This window comes from Nicotiana tabacum, chromosome 12, assembly GCF_000715075.1.
Source record: "Nicotiana tabacum cultivar K326 chromosome 12, ASM71507v2, whole genome shotgun sequence".
NCBI lineage: Eukaryota > Viridiplantae > Streptophyta > Magnoliopsida > Solanales > Solanaceae > Nicotiana > Nicotiana tabacum.
In genome coordinates this window covers 21,482,609-21,497,167 of record NC_134091.1, presented here as the reverse complement: position 1 = coordinate 21,497,167, position 14,559 = coordinate 21,482,609, and the positions used below count along the sequence as shown (strand labels likewise).

Below are 14,559 nucleotides of genomic sequence, written 5' to 3'. Positions count from 1 at the left end.
TGGCCATATACAGTACCGAGTGATTGGGCATGATGAGTGAAATATGCGAGCAAGTAAGATTGAGTACTCTGAGAGTGTGAGTACATGAGTTCATCTCTGAGATACATTGCATTAACATGCACACATGACATACAGGCATAGAGATGTATTTTCCTTATTTTGTACGGTATCACATCATTCATGATTTATAACACATGTTGGCTGATGGGCATAGTGATGCATTTGTTTTACACTTCTTATCTGGAAAGAAAATGAAACATCTTATTTATTATTGAAAGAATTTTGGGAAAAATTATTGCTTTCAAATTTTTGGCAACTCCGATAAACGATTTGGGTTTTCATTGATGTACTTGAAAGGCAGAACTATTTTCAGAAATCATGATTAAGCTGAGCATTTTATCTCTGAATTACTTCTTGTATTATTTGCTTTACGTTGTTGTGGATTGTTGTTGACTATTGGTTTTGGACCCGACCTTGGTACAAGATCGTCACTACTTTCAACCTAAGGTTAGGTTTGTTACTTATTGAGTACATGGGGTCGGTTGTACTCATACTACACTTCTGCACCTTGCGTGCAGATATTAGATTTTGATGTTGCTGTGATCGACGGGATCTGGATTTGAAGACGTACCTGCATTCTGGTTGTAGCTGCCTCTTGTTCATGGTAGCCTTGGATTTATAAAAATCTATTTATGTACATTTCGAATAGATGATGTATTTATTTCATACCAGCTTTGTAATTTCAAATTTTAGAAGCTCATGATTTGCACTACCAGTCCTTGGGGAGTGAATTAGAGTCAGTTAAATATTAATTGAATTAGATTATTATTATTGGGCTTACCTAGCGGGTGAGGTTAGGTGCCATCACGGCTAGTTGGATTTTGGGTCGTAACAGATAATGAAGAAGAGTCAAGGCCTGTGAATGCCATGCAGCTACCTCGATAATCTCTGAGATCTCGACTCTTCACTCAGAAGCCGCCGTAACTGGAAGCACCTGGATCTGCACACAAGGTGCAGGGTGTAGCGTGAGTATAACCAACTCAATAAGTAACAAATCCAAACTTTGGACTGAAAGTAGTGACGAACTCAACCGACACATTTCAACATAGAAATAACAGTGCAGAAAAGTAGACATGCTTTCAAGTTCGATAAATATCTCAAAACAGTAAAATGGATCAAATCTGAATGATATGAAGAATATAACTCCTCTACTTCTACATGCCAATGCATATGTTGTATGTGACACACTATGCTGACAGCCTCATGTGCTCACACTCTCAAATGCTCAATCACTCAGTACTGAATATGGCCCATACGGCCCAGGGAAGATCCATCCCGGAATATATACATCACTGACCATCAGTCACCCAGTACTGAGTAGGGCCAATCCAGCCCGTGGAGAAGATTCATCTCCAGGTATATAATGCTTCGGACAAGATCCATGTCCAGGGAAGATCCAACCCTCAATATAATCAACAACACTCACTGGGTGTGTGTGCAGACTCTAGAGGGGATCCTCTAGCCCAAGCGCTATCATAAATCAGTATAACCGCTGCGGCGTGCAGCCCGATCCCATAAATGTCACTCATAATCAGGCCCTCGGCCTCACTCAGTCATCAATCTCTCTAGTCTATCTCTCACGAACTCACAGTGTCATAATACTAGCCCGAAAACAATGATATGATGTATCAATATATAATAACAGAGACTGAGATCGGCTCCAAACGTCCCTAAATCTAGCCCCAAGAAGTACACTACAATCAATACTGGCTAAAGGAATCAATTATACAAGAAATTACAAAGTAATTAATCAAAAATCCGAAATCGGCTCACACCCGGTCGGGCCCACGTCTCAAAATCCAACAAAAGTCACAAAACACAAAAGCACATTCACTCTGTAATGACCCGGCCGATCGTTTTGAGAGTAATAGCCCTAATCCCCTATTTACAAATTCTCACGTATCTTTTCTGTATATGTGACTTGCCGGGAGGTCTTGTTTTTGGTTTCGTAGTGATTTGGGACACTTAATCCCTAAATAGAAGCTTAAGCTTTAGGATCTTGACCGTAGTCAGAACTGTGTGAAGGCGACTCTGGAATAGTGTTTTGTCGGTTCCGTTAGCTCCGTTGGTGATTTCGGACTTAGGGGCGTGTCCGGATTGTGTTTTGGAGGTCTGTAGCTCATTTAGGCTTGAAATGGCGAAAGTCGAATTTTTGGAGATTTTGATCAGTAGTGGACTTTTTGATATCAGAGTCGGAATCCAATTCCGGAAGTTGGAGTAGGTCCATAATGTTGAATATGACTTGTTTGCAAAATTTGAGGTCGATTGGACATGGTTTGATAGGTTTCGGCATCAGTTGTAGAAATTTGAAGTTTCAAGTTCATTAAGTTTGAATTGGAAGGCGATTCATGTTTTTAGCATTATTTGAGGGCTCAACTAAGTTCATATGATGTTTTAGGATTTATTGGTATGTTTGGTTGAGGTCTCGGGGGCCTCGGGTGGATTCCGGGTGGTTAACTGACTAGTTTTGGACTTGAAAGATTTCAGAAATTTCTGGTGTTTTCAGTCACTGGTTTCCTCTTATGCAGTCGCGTAGGAGGAGACGCGATCGCGAAGCCTTGAATTAGGCAGTCACCTTTTTGTTCTATGCGATCGCAATAGCTCGTCCGTGATAACGAAGTTTGCGTGGCCATTGATACGCGAAAGCATAGCCCGTTCCGCGTTCGCAATGAGGAAGATAGGACCTGGGCAGTGGGATGATTTATTCTATGCGGTCACGCGGAGTGTTACGCGATCGCGTAGGTCTATGCAGTCACTGGTACGCGATCGCAGGTGAGGTTACGCATTCGTATAGCATGTTTTAAAGGTGTTGGAATTTTTTTCTACGCGATCGCGTGGAAAATTCTGCGATCGTGTAGTGTGAGCACTTGGGCAGAATATAACATTCCAAAATCGAGGGTTAAGCCATTTTTAACAAACTTGAGATAGGGAACTCGTATTTGGACGAGCTTTTGAGGGATTTTCAGAGACATCGATTGGGTAATGATTCTTCACTTCTTTTTGGTTATATCCCACTAATCTATCATTAATTTCATCATTTAATTTCGGATTTTGGGTAAAAATTTGGGGAAAATGGAAAGAAGTTCTTCAACCAAGATTTTGGGTTTTGATTGGGATTTTGACAACGGTTTTGGATAATTTTGGTACGAGTGAATTCGTTTGTGAATGGGTGTTCATATTTTGTGACTTTTACCCGATTCCGAGACGTAGGCCCGAGTCAGCTTTTTTCGGCGATTTTCTAATTTCTTGCTTTAGCTTTAATTTCATTAATTAGATTAATTTCTTATAGTCGTATTTATGGTATGCAATTGATTTTGGTTAGATTTGGGTCATTCAGAGTCGGATATTCGTGGAAAAGGCGTTGTTACCGATTGATTGAGCTTGGTTCGAGGTAAGTGGCTTGCCTAACCTTGTGTGGGGGAAATCCCCTTAGGATTTGATACTGATATTGATATATGAGTGCCGTGTACTTGAGGTGATGAGTACGTACACGGGCTATTTGTTGAAAAATCCGATTTATTTTACTAAGTAGTGACTTGTTTCCTTTAATTTGAGTTATACCGTTTAAATGAGTATTACTCTGTTTTTCATTCTTAATTGAGTTATCCCAATATGCGTAGTTATCCTGTTTAGTCTAATATCGCATATCTACGTGCTTTAACTGCTTATTTGAACTCTGTGAAGCATGCCTAGTTGATTTCCTGTTTTCCCTTGTTCTTTATCAGTCTTAATTGTAAAATTCTTGCCGTTAACTATGGTATTTATCGGTTGAGCTGTGTGTTTACTTTTGAGACTACGAGGCGGTTCCTCGGGAGTTCTCCGTGCACATTTAATTTTGAGACTACAAGGCGGTTCCTCGAGAGTTCTCCCTGCACATTTACTTTTTAGACTACGAGGCGGTTCTTCGGGAGTTCTCCTTGCATATTTACTTTTGATACTACGAGGCGGTTCCTCAGGAGTTCTCCCTGCACATTTACTTTTGAGACTACGAGGCGGTTCCTCGGGAGTTCTCCCTGTATATTTACTTTTGAGACTACGAGGCGGTATCTCGGGAGTTCTCCCTGCATATTTATTTTGGGACTATGAGACGGTATCTCGGGAGATCCCTTGGTGTTTATCCCTGTGTGTTGTATTGTTATATCAATATGTTTTCCTTTGTTAAATTCAGTCTCTTATTATACTGTTATATTCTCCTGTTTTATTATATACCAGTGGGCCTGACCTGACCACGTCACTACTCTACCGAGGTTAGGCTTGGCACTTACTGGGTACCGTTCTGGTGTACTCATCCTACTCTTCTGCACATGATTTGTGTGCATATCCAGGTACTACTTATCAGCCCCGCTACTAGCTGAGAGTGCTTTATTCTGTACGAAGACTTCAAGGTACATTTGCCGTGTCCGTAGACCTCGGAGTCCCCGTCTATTCTCTCCTATGTCATTTACCTTCCGTACTTCTTTTATTAGACTCTAGTGTATAGGGATACTAGTTTCCTTCTGTAGCTTGTGACTCATAATGTTCCGGGTTTTGGGATAAGCTGTGTACGTCTAGAGTTTTGGTTATTGTACATACCGAATGACATTGTTATTGGTTATTCAGTATCTATTGCAGTTAGTTGATAAGTTTTGATTTCATTTTGTTATTTTCCGCAATTTGTTAGACTTAGTCGTCACGACGTTATACAGATGGAGTTTGGGTCCTGACAAGTTGGTATCAGAGCTCTAGGTTCATAAGTGTCTTGAGTCACAAGCCGATTTATTAGAGTCTCGCAGATCGGTACGAAGATGTTTGTACTTATCTTCGAGAGGCTATGGAACTGTTAGGAAAAATTATACTTCTTTGATTCCTTGTCGTGCAAAATTTGTTCATATAAAAAATTCTAAACTTTTGTATTTTATTCTTTCTCAAAGATGGTGAGGACTCGTACTGAAGGATCTGATGGACAGGTACTCGTGCCCCCTGCTAGAGCCGCGAGAGGCCGGGGCTGGGGCCGGGGCCGGGGTAGAGGCTAAGGAAGACCACGCAGTGCAGCCAGAGCATCCGCGCGCGCTGCGATAGAGGAGCCCCCAACAGCTCCAGCTGGAGGGCAGGCACCGGAGGTGCCTATTGCTGCACCAGCCTTTCAGCAGACTCTAGCCCAGTTCATGAGCATGTTCAGCACCTTAGCTCAGGCTGGATTGATCCCACTAGCTCCTGCCACATCTCAAGCCCGGGGAGGGGCACACACTACCGCAGCCCATACTCCTGACCAGAGGGTCCAGGTTGACCAGGCCCCAGAGTTCATCCCTATGCAGCCGGTAGCTCCGGTTCAGCACGAGACTAGGTTAGTAGTTTCTGAGGCGGAGCAGCTCAGACTTGAGAGGTACAAGAAGTACCACCCTCATATCTTCAATGGATGCGTCAGAGTATGCCTAGAGTTTTCTGGAGGAGTGTCATCGTATTCTCCGTACTATGGGTGTAGCGGAGATGAGTGAGGTTTCTTTTACCACCTTTCAGCTTAGACGAGCTGCCTATCAGTGGTGGCGTGCTTATGAGTTGAGTAGTCCGGATGAGGTAGCTTCACTTACATGGACTTAGTTCTCGAACATGTTTTTGAGAGAGTATGTCCCTCAGAGCCTCAGGGACTCATGGCGCGCGGAGTTTGAGCAGCTGCGCCAGGGTGCTATGACTGTGTCAGAGTATGCAGTCCGCTTCAGTGAGTTGGCCCGACATGCACCGGCCTTCGTCGCCACAGTTCGAGAGAGGGTTCAACAGTTTATTGAGGGACTCCACCACAGTATTCAGATTAGTATGGCTAGGGAGTTGGAGATGGATATTTCTTATCAGCAGGTTGTGAGTATCGCCAGGAGATTGGAGGGCATGCTTGCCCGGGATAGAGAGGAGAGAGAGGCCAAGAGGTCTCGAGAGACTAGTTCTTATTCTGGTGCTCGTGCCCCAATAACTCGCCATGGTAGGGGTTATGGGAGCCGCCCCGTTCATTCAGCTCTTCAAGTCGCCAGTGGTATTCCGGTCCCTTCTAGGCCCTAGGAGCCTTATTATGCACCGCCAGTATCTAGTGTGCCTCCTGCTCGAGGTGTTTTTAGCGGCCAGTCCACCAGATCTAGCCCGAGTCAATCACAGCAGCCTCGCCCTCCGAGTTGTTTTCTTTAGTGTGGCGACACTTTCCACATGGTGAGGGATTGCCCCAGACTTAGGAGGGGTGCACCTCCACAGACTTTTCAGCCACCACATGCTCCACCAGGTCCTCAAGCTATGATTCCAGCACCAGCTACCGCCCCACTTGCTCAGCCAGCTCGAGGTAGAGGTCGGGGAAGTCGAGGTCGCCCTAGAGGGGGAGGCCAGGCCAGATATTATGCTCTTCTGGCTCGTATAGAGGCAGTTTCTTCCGACTCTATCATTACAGGTATTGTTCCAGTCTGTCATAGAGATGCGTCGGTATTCTTTGACCCAGGCTCTACATATTCCTATGTGTCCTCTTATTTTGCCCCATATTTGGGCGTATCTCGGTATTCTTTGAGTTCCCTTGTTTATGCGTCTACTCCTGTGGGAGATTCTCTTGTTGTGGACCGCGTGTATCGGTCATTTTTGATTGCTCTTAGTGGTTTTGAGACCATAGCTGATTTATTATTGCTCAATATGGTAGACTTTGATGTTATTTTGGGTATAGACTGGTTGTCGCCCCATTATGGTATTCTTGATTGTCACGCTAAGACAGTGGCACTGGCTATGCCAGGTTTACCGCGATTAGAGTGGAGAGGTACCTTAGAGTATACTCCCAGCTGAGTTATTTCATTTCTTAAATCTCAACGAATGGTTGAGAAGGGGTGTGACGCATATCTAGCTTATGTGAGAGATGCCAGTATTGATACCCCAACAGTTGAGTCAGTTCGAGTAGTGAGGGACTTTCCAGATGTGTTTCCAGCTGATCTTCTGGGCATGCCGCCCAACAGAGATATTGATTTTGGCATGATTTGTTGCCGGACACTCAGCCCATCTTTATTCCTCCATATCGTACGGCTCCTCCTAAATTAAAGGAGTTGAAGGAGCAGTTACAAGAGTTTCTTGATAAGGGCTTCATTTGGCCCAGTGTGTCACCTTGGGGTGCTCCTGTCTTATTTGTGAAGAAGAAGGATGGTTCTATGCGGATGTGTATTGATTACCGCTAGTTGAACAAAGTTACAGTGAAGAACATGTATCCCTTGCCTCGTATTGGTGACTTATTTGATCAGTTACAGGGTGCCAGTGTGTTTTGCAAGATTGACTTACGTTCATGCTATCATCAGTTGAAGATTCGGGAGCCAGATATCTCGAAGACTGCTTTCAGGACTTGGTATGGTCACTACGAGTTCCTTGTGATGTCATTTGGGCTGACCAATGCCCCAGCAACTTTTATGCACTTGGTGCACAGTGTATTCCGATCCTATCTTGACTCATTCGTCATTGTATTTATTGACGACATTTTGCTGTACTCCTGGACTCGGGAGGATCATGAGTAGCACCTAATGACTGTGCTTCAGACTCTGAGAGAAAAGAGGTTATATGCAAAATTTTCAAAGTTTGAGTTTTGGCTAGACTCAGTGGCATTCTTGGGTCATGTAGTATCGAGTGATGGGATCCAGGTGGACCCGAAGAAGATTGAAGCAGTGCAGAGTTGGCCTAGGCCGTCATCAGCTACGGAGATCCGGAGTTTTCTTGGTTTGGCGGGGGTATTACCGTCGTTTTGTAGAGGGATTCTCATCTATTGTAGCACCTACGACCAGGCTGACCCAGAAAGGTGCTCCGTTCAGGTGGACAGAGGAGTGTGAGGAGAGCTTTTAGAAGCTTAAGACAGCTTTGACTACAACCCCAGTATTGGTATTGCCTACAGGTTTGGGGTCTTATACTATATATTGTGATGCATCGCGGATCGGTCTCGGTGCGGTGTTGATGCAGGACAGTAGGGTGATTACCTACGCGTCCAGATATTTATAACTATTTATTTGAACTCTGTGAAGCATGCCTAGTTGATTTCCTGTTTTTCCTTGTTCTTTATCAGTCTTAACTATAAATTCTTGCTGTTAACTATGGTATTTATCAGTTGAGCTGTGTGTTTACTTTTGATATTACGAGGCGGTTCCTTGGGAGTTTCTCTCTTCATATTTACTTTTGAACTTGTTCTACTGGCTTATTTTATTAAAGTTATAACTGAATTTGATTTAGAAATAAATGTAAGTATAATAGGCCGAGCCTTTACACTTTGAGTTGTGGGCGAGTTATTTGAGAAGCATAAAGATTATATGCGTTATGTGCATGTACTGTACTATAAACACGTGTCTCATAATTCAGTAACTTCTTTTCTTTCTTGTGGAGCGGGCCGAACGCCTCGGCAGTATATAGATGCATCTATGGTTCATGCCGCACGACCCTCGGCAGTGCACACATTATTCTGGATCGGGCCGAACGACCTCGGTGGAATCGTGCGTTATAACGCTATTAGTCCGAATATTCTCGAGATAAAACTTCCACTGATGCCCGTAGTTTTATATGGTATTCCTTATTTATTTGTGATTTACACTTGATATTTTCTAAGCTGTTAAGGTAGAATACAAGATCCAGAAATTCATGCTTTAGAAGAAGTAATTGGAAGATTATGTAATTTGCATATTTACCCCATTATTGCCGTATGCTTCATACCTGCTTATGTTTTATTATATTGCTTTATTGGACTTTAGTAAGTGTCGTTGTCGACCCCTCATCACTACTTCTCCGGGGTTAGGCAAGATACTTACTAGGTACGCGTTGATTTACGTACTCATGCTGCACTTCTGCACTAAATGTGCAGGATCTGACAGGTTCATTTGATGATCACCTTGGCGCGTACGCACACCTATTGAGGAGGCTTCATATGAGCTACATTCCAGGCTACGCATCGCAGTCCACCGAGTCTCCATTTTACTAATTATTTTATTCTGTCTTATTACATTCAGGACATATGTTGTATTATTATTGTGCTCCCTAGAAAATGGCCATGTACTTGTGACACTGGGTTCGGGGGGTTCCTACTGGTTGTTCATTATTGTAGTTCACGTAGTTGTTATCATTTTACCCTGTAAATTCCATTTTATACTATTTACGAAATGGAGATTTCAAAAGTAATAAAATGAGTAAATAAATTGATAAATCAATGTTGGCTTGCCTGACGGCGGCGTTAGGCTCCATCACGTCTTATAGTGGATTTTGGGTCATGACAGCGCAAGTGCGATGCTCGTGCCACAGAAGCAGATTCGCAGATGCGAGACGTTGTCCGAATAAGCGGGAAGGGCGGACCATGGTATAGTCTGCATCTGTGAGGATATTTCTGCAGAAGCGGAGCCACAGATGCGGCCATGGCTCCGCAGAAGTGGAAGTCATTGGGGCAGTGAGGTCCATTTAAGTGGACTTAGGCTATTTTTGGTTCATTCATTTCACTTCTTGGGGCGATTTTGGAGCTTCCTAGAGAGAGATTTCCACCTAGCTATTGACAGTAAGTAATTCCTACCCAATGTAAGTTAAATACATAGATTATGGGTAGATTTTAACATGTAAAATTGTGAGAATTTTGGGTTTAGATGAAAAACCTGAGTTTTGATAAAAATAGAATTTAACCATGGAAAATGATTATGGAATGGGATGAAAATTATATATTTGAGTTCGTAAGGTTATGGGTATCAATTATATTCGAAAATTTCTGGAATCCGGGTACATGGGTCCGGGGGGAGTGAATTTTAGGAATCTTCCAATTGGGGTTGGGTAATTACTCTAATAGTTAGATTATGAACTTTCGAACATGTATTGATTAATATATATAACGTTTGACTAGTTTCGGATTGTTCGGCACCGAGTTGAGGCTTTAGAGTGAATTTGAAGCTGGAAAGTGGTTTTTGAGACGAGGTAAGTCTCTTGTCTAACCTTGTAAGAGGGAATTTACCCCATAGGTGATTTAAATTACTATTTGGTTTTAATTGTGGAGGCTACGTACGCATGATGTGATGAGAGTCCATTCATAGCTACTAATTATGCTTATGTCTGGGTAGTTTAAGACCCAAATCATGAATTACTTGTAATGCTTGCACCCTATTTGTTAATTAAAGTGTAATGACCCGACCGATCATTTTTCTTTCTAGAACCCCGTTCCCCCAAATAAGACTCCCCATATGTACTTTTACAGTTTTATGACTCACGGTGATGGTTAGTTCGGGATTGGGAAGGGTTCGGGTTGAAATCGGAACACTTGGTTCCATGGTTTGGCTTTAAAAGGCTAAGTTTGACTTCGGTCAACATTTTGAGTAAACGACTTCTAAATCAAGATTTGACGGTTCCAACAGGTTCGTATGATGATTTTGGACTTGGGCATATATTCGGATCGGGTTTTGGACGAACTGGGAGCGTTTCGGCGCCTAATAGTGAAAGTTGACTCTTTGAAGGATTTAAAGTTCTTTAAATTTGGTTTGAAGTAGGATTTAACATTATCGAGGTCCAATTGGAATTTCGAGATCGCGAATAGTTCTGTATGGTGATTTAAGACTTGCACGCAAAATTTGGTGTCGTTCCGAGTAGTCTAAGTATGTTTCGGTGCATTCGGAGTTAGTTAGAAGAACTTGCAGTTCATAAGTTGATTCCAATTGGTTTAGGGTATGATTCTTAGTTTTGATATTGTTTTACGCGTTCTGAGGGTTCGAGCGAGTTTATTTTATGATTTTAAACTTGTTGGTATGTTTGGGCGGGGCCCTGTGGGCTTCGGGTGTCATTCGGACTAGGCACGGACCAAGTTTGGACTTGGAAGAAGAGCCGAAGCACCAGGTTTATGGTGTAATCGCATCTGCGGAGGGCTAGCGGCAGGTGCGAGCTCGCAGAAGCGAGCCATGGACTGCAGAAGAGGCGGAGCCTAGGCTGCCCAGTGTTCGCAGAAGCGGCAAGGTGACCGCACCTACGGATGCGCATGTGTGAAGAGTGGGTCGCAGAAGAGAAAGGGGTCGCAGGTGCGGCAAGCTCGCCGCATAAGCGATCTCCCGCCCGAAGAAGCGAAACCAGCCAGCCTCAGTGTCACGACCCAATTTAGGATCATGACCGGCGCTTAGGAACAAGTGCTCCCAAGTAAGCCTCATCGGTAATTTACAGAAAATCGGACAGAGTTTCCCTTGCTTTAGGAATCAACAACACAACCAACCTATATCGACCAAACAAGTTATAAGCCTCATTCACGAAGTATTTTCAGCATAATAATACTAACTTCATCTCCAAGTATACGATAGGAAAGTCTAATACGAGTCACAAGTCTATATCAATAAAAGAATATTTATGACACTCATAAAAATGACTATGGAGCGACACTAAGAGTTTTAAGAAAGAGACTATAATAAATAAACAATAATCTTTGCCTACGCGAATAAATGCGGGGCTCACCAGAAACTGTCAACTCATGTACTCTAACTAACGGAATCCTCGCCTACGTCTACTGCTGTCTTTGTAAAAATAATAGCGGGGAGTGAGTTGTTAGCTCAGTGAGTAATAATACTTAACCACAACTGTTTTAATTAGGGACAAGTCAGAAAATATGCTTGTATAATAATCACAAAATAAATTGCTCTTTTTAAAATGGCGATAATAATCAGTCTCATCGTGTGTTTTGTGTAACAAAATCAATTTAACAATTCAATAATAAACTCGGTAAATACCGTGTCATAGAAATCTTTATATTTGGGAGGTTTCCAGAAAAGGGTCATATAATCTGTATCACTTTGTGGACCCTTTCGTAAAAGGAGTCAAATATAATTGTAGGTCCCTGCTCGAGAGAAAATTATAATTGTATGCTAGTTCTACCTTTCCACTAGCGAGGACTATAACTGTACTCGGTAATCGGTAAATACAAGGTGTACCAGGTCTAACGAACCCGCCGTTAGCTATGGGATCCTTCAAAGTCTCTTCTCATTTATACGTTTCTTTGTAAACAATAAATATTCACGTGGAAGCATTTTCGAAATAGTGCAGGGCATATCAATTCTTATCAAATCATGTAATCCAAATTTCGGTAACGGTAATCATGTCTCAAGTGACAGTAAAACATATCTAGTAACAGTGAGAACCTTTTAAATAACTGTAAACATCTCAAGTAAACTATTCAGTACCATATCAAGTAAAGGACTTGTCCCAAATGCAATTTCAAACATTCGGTAACACCTTTTATTTTCAAAATATAATATAAACCATGCAGGTTATGAAAACATAAATTGCGGTAAGATTACTACTCACAGTACTCGTGTCGAAATATCAAACTTGTCACTTCGAGCAATCCGTATGGCTTCTTCTATCACCCAAATTGTATCAATCTATATATCAATTCCATGAACCATCAACATACCAATTCACAATAACCAACCTTTACGCTTTCTTGTTTAACTCTTAATTTGCCAAATCAGAATTTTCTTCTCTACCCGAGAATACTTCTATACCTTAATCATGCACTTTAAGTCATATATAAATTTCTTAGCCTAAGGCAAAGTTACTGTAGAAGGCATATGATTCCAGATTACTTTTAAAATTTTTAGAGCTCGTTTAAGCTAATAACTACACTATGTCCTTATGGAAGTAGCTTTTTGTCACAAATTCTTCACTCAAATTGATTCATAATCTATCAATTTCAACCTTTTATATAATTTACTTGTTAAATTTTATACCAAGTTAAAAACTTGTGTGTTTGGCCCTCTTTGTGGTATATAACTAGACTAATATGTAGTTAGTGAACAAAAGAAGAAAACTTAAGAAATCTGTCAAGAAGGCTCAAATAAGGAGTTTAAATATTACCCGAAGAATCGAAAGTTATTCGAATTCGTAGATGTTGCTGAGTGTTGATACCATTCTTTGCTTTACAATTTTGCAGTGTCAAACTTTTGCACGTTTTTTTTTCTCCTTTGCTAAACAGGGATAACTTCACTGCTTTTGATTCTCTCCAACTCGATGAACTCCCTCAATCTTCTAATTGTTATTTTTGATCCTCATCTGACAAAGACCCTAATCCCTTTTGGTGTGCTGAAAAACGCCACCTTCTTTTTGGTGGGGTTTGACCCAACTAGTTTTCATTAATTCATTATTTATGTATTTATCTAGTTTTCTTCTTCTTCTTCTTTTTTTTTTCAATTAAATTCTAGCTAAAGGACAATTATATCCTTATTTTAAATATGAGGTATTACATTAAATATGAGGTATTACAGGCACCTCCGTAGAAGCAGACCTTGATCCGCAAAAGTGAAGCTGCAGATGCGGCCTAGCGACCGCAGGTGCGAAATCGCTGGAGGTAGTGTGGTTCTTTTAAAACGGGACTTAGGCTATTTTGAGTGCATTTATTGCACACTTGGGAGGTTTTGGAGCTTCAAAAATGGGGATTTCAACCTAGCTATTAAAGTTTCGAGTCGTTTGGCACCGAGTTGAGGATTTAAAGTACAATTGTGGACGGAAAAGCAAGCTTTGAGACGAGGTAAGTCTCTTTTCTAACTTTGTAAGAGGGAATTAACCACATAGGTGAATTGAATTAATATGTGCTTCTAATTATGGGGGCTACGTACGTACAAGGTGATGAAAGTCCGTACGTAGCTACTAATCATGCTTATGTCCGGGTAGTTTAGGATCCAAATCATGTTATACTTGCGGTGTCCGCACGCTACTTGTAATTTAAGTGCCTAAACAATATTGGAACTTGATAAAGAATTGTAAAAGTCCAAATTTCATTACTTGAGTTTTGGATGGGTTACTTGACCATTAATGAGAATTTGTGTTTTCTTTGAATATTAGCCTCTTAATAATCTTTGAATTGGTTGTTTATAAAGTATTTTCTCTTCTTGTGGAGTGGGCCGAATACCTCGGTAATAGAATAGATACATCTATGGTTCGTGCTGTTCGACCCTCGGCAAAGCATAATTTATATATTTATATGTTGGATCGGGCCGTACGACCTTAGCATAATTCATGCGTAATAATTCTTGTAGCCCGATTGTAATTGATATTGTTTCATTGATTTGAGAGATAAATTTATTAAATGATGAAAATTAATTTGGGATTTACTATTATTGAAAGAATTGTTTATTTATTTCTTGTTATTGAGTTTTCAGTTGTATTTTTATAATCCATACTTAATTATAATTTTGGTATTTATTGTTAGCCCATAGTAAGTGTCGAAGTCGACTCCTCGTCACTACTTCTTCGAAGTTAGACTAGATACTTACTCGGTACATGTTATTTATGTATTTACGCTACACTTCTGCACTAATCGTGCAGGATCTGAGGCAGGTGCATCTGGCTATCAGTCCGACACGCGTCCTTGATTTCTTCGAGACTTAGAGGTGAGCTGGCTTCCGAGCCCGTTCTGCAGCACCCGAAGTCTTCCTTTTGTTTTTACTTTCTGTCTATTTCACTTCATACAGTAATGTAGTATTTTTGCACATTCTACTAATAGCTCATACACTTGTAACACCTGGTCTTGGAGATCAT

The 14,559-nt window shown here is 41.4% G+C and overlaps 1 long non-coding RNA gene across 1 annotated transcript; it reads right to left on the bottom strand.

Moving 5' to 3' along the window:
• Nucleotides 1-712: 712 nt before the first annotated feature.
• Nucleotides 713-13,128, bottom strand: LOC142167411 (uncharacterized). Its single transcript, XR_012697539.1, has 3 exons — nt 12,880-13,128; nt 12,328-12,404; nt 713-1,000 (listed from the first exon to the last, which is right to left on the bottom strand). It is a non-coding gene; the product is annotated as an uncharacterized LOC142167411 (long non-coding RNA).
• Nucleotides 13,129-14,559: the final 1,431 nt, after the last annotated feature.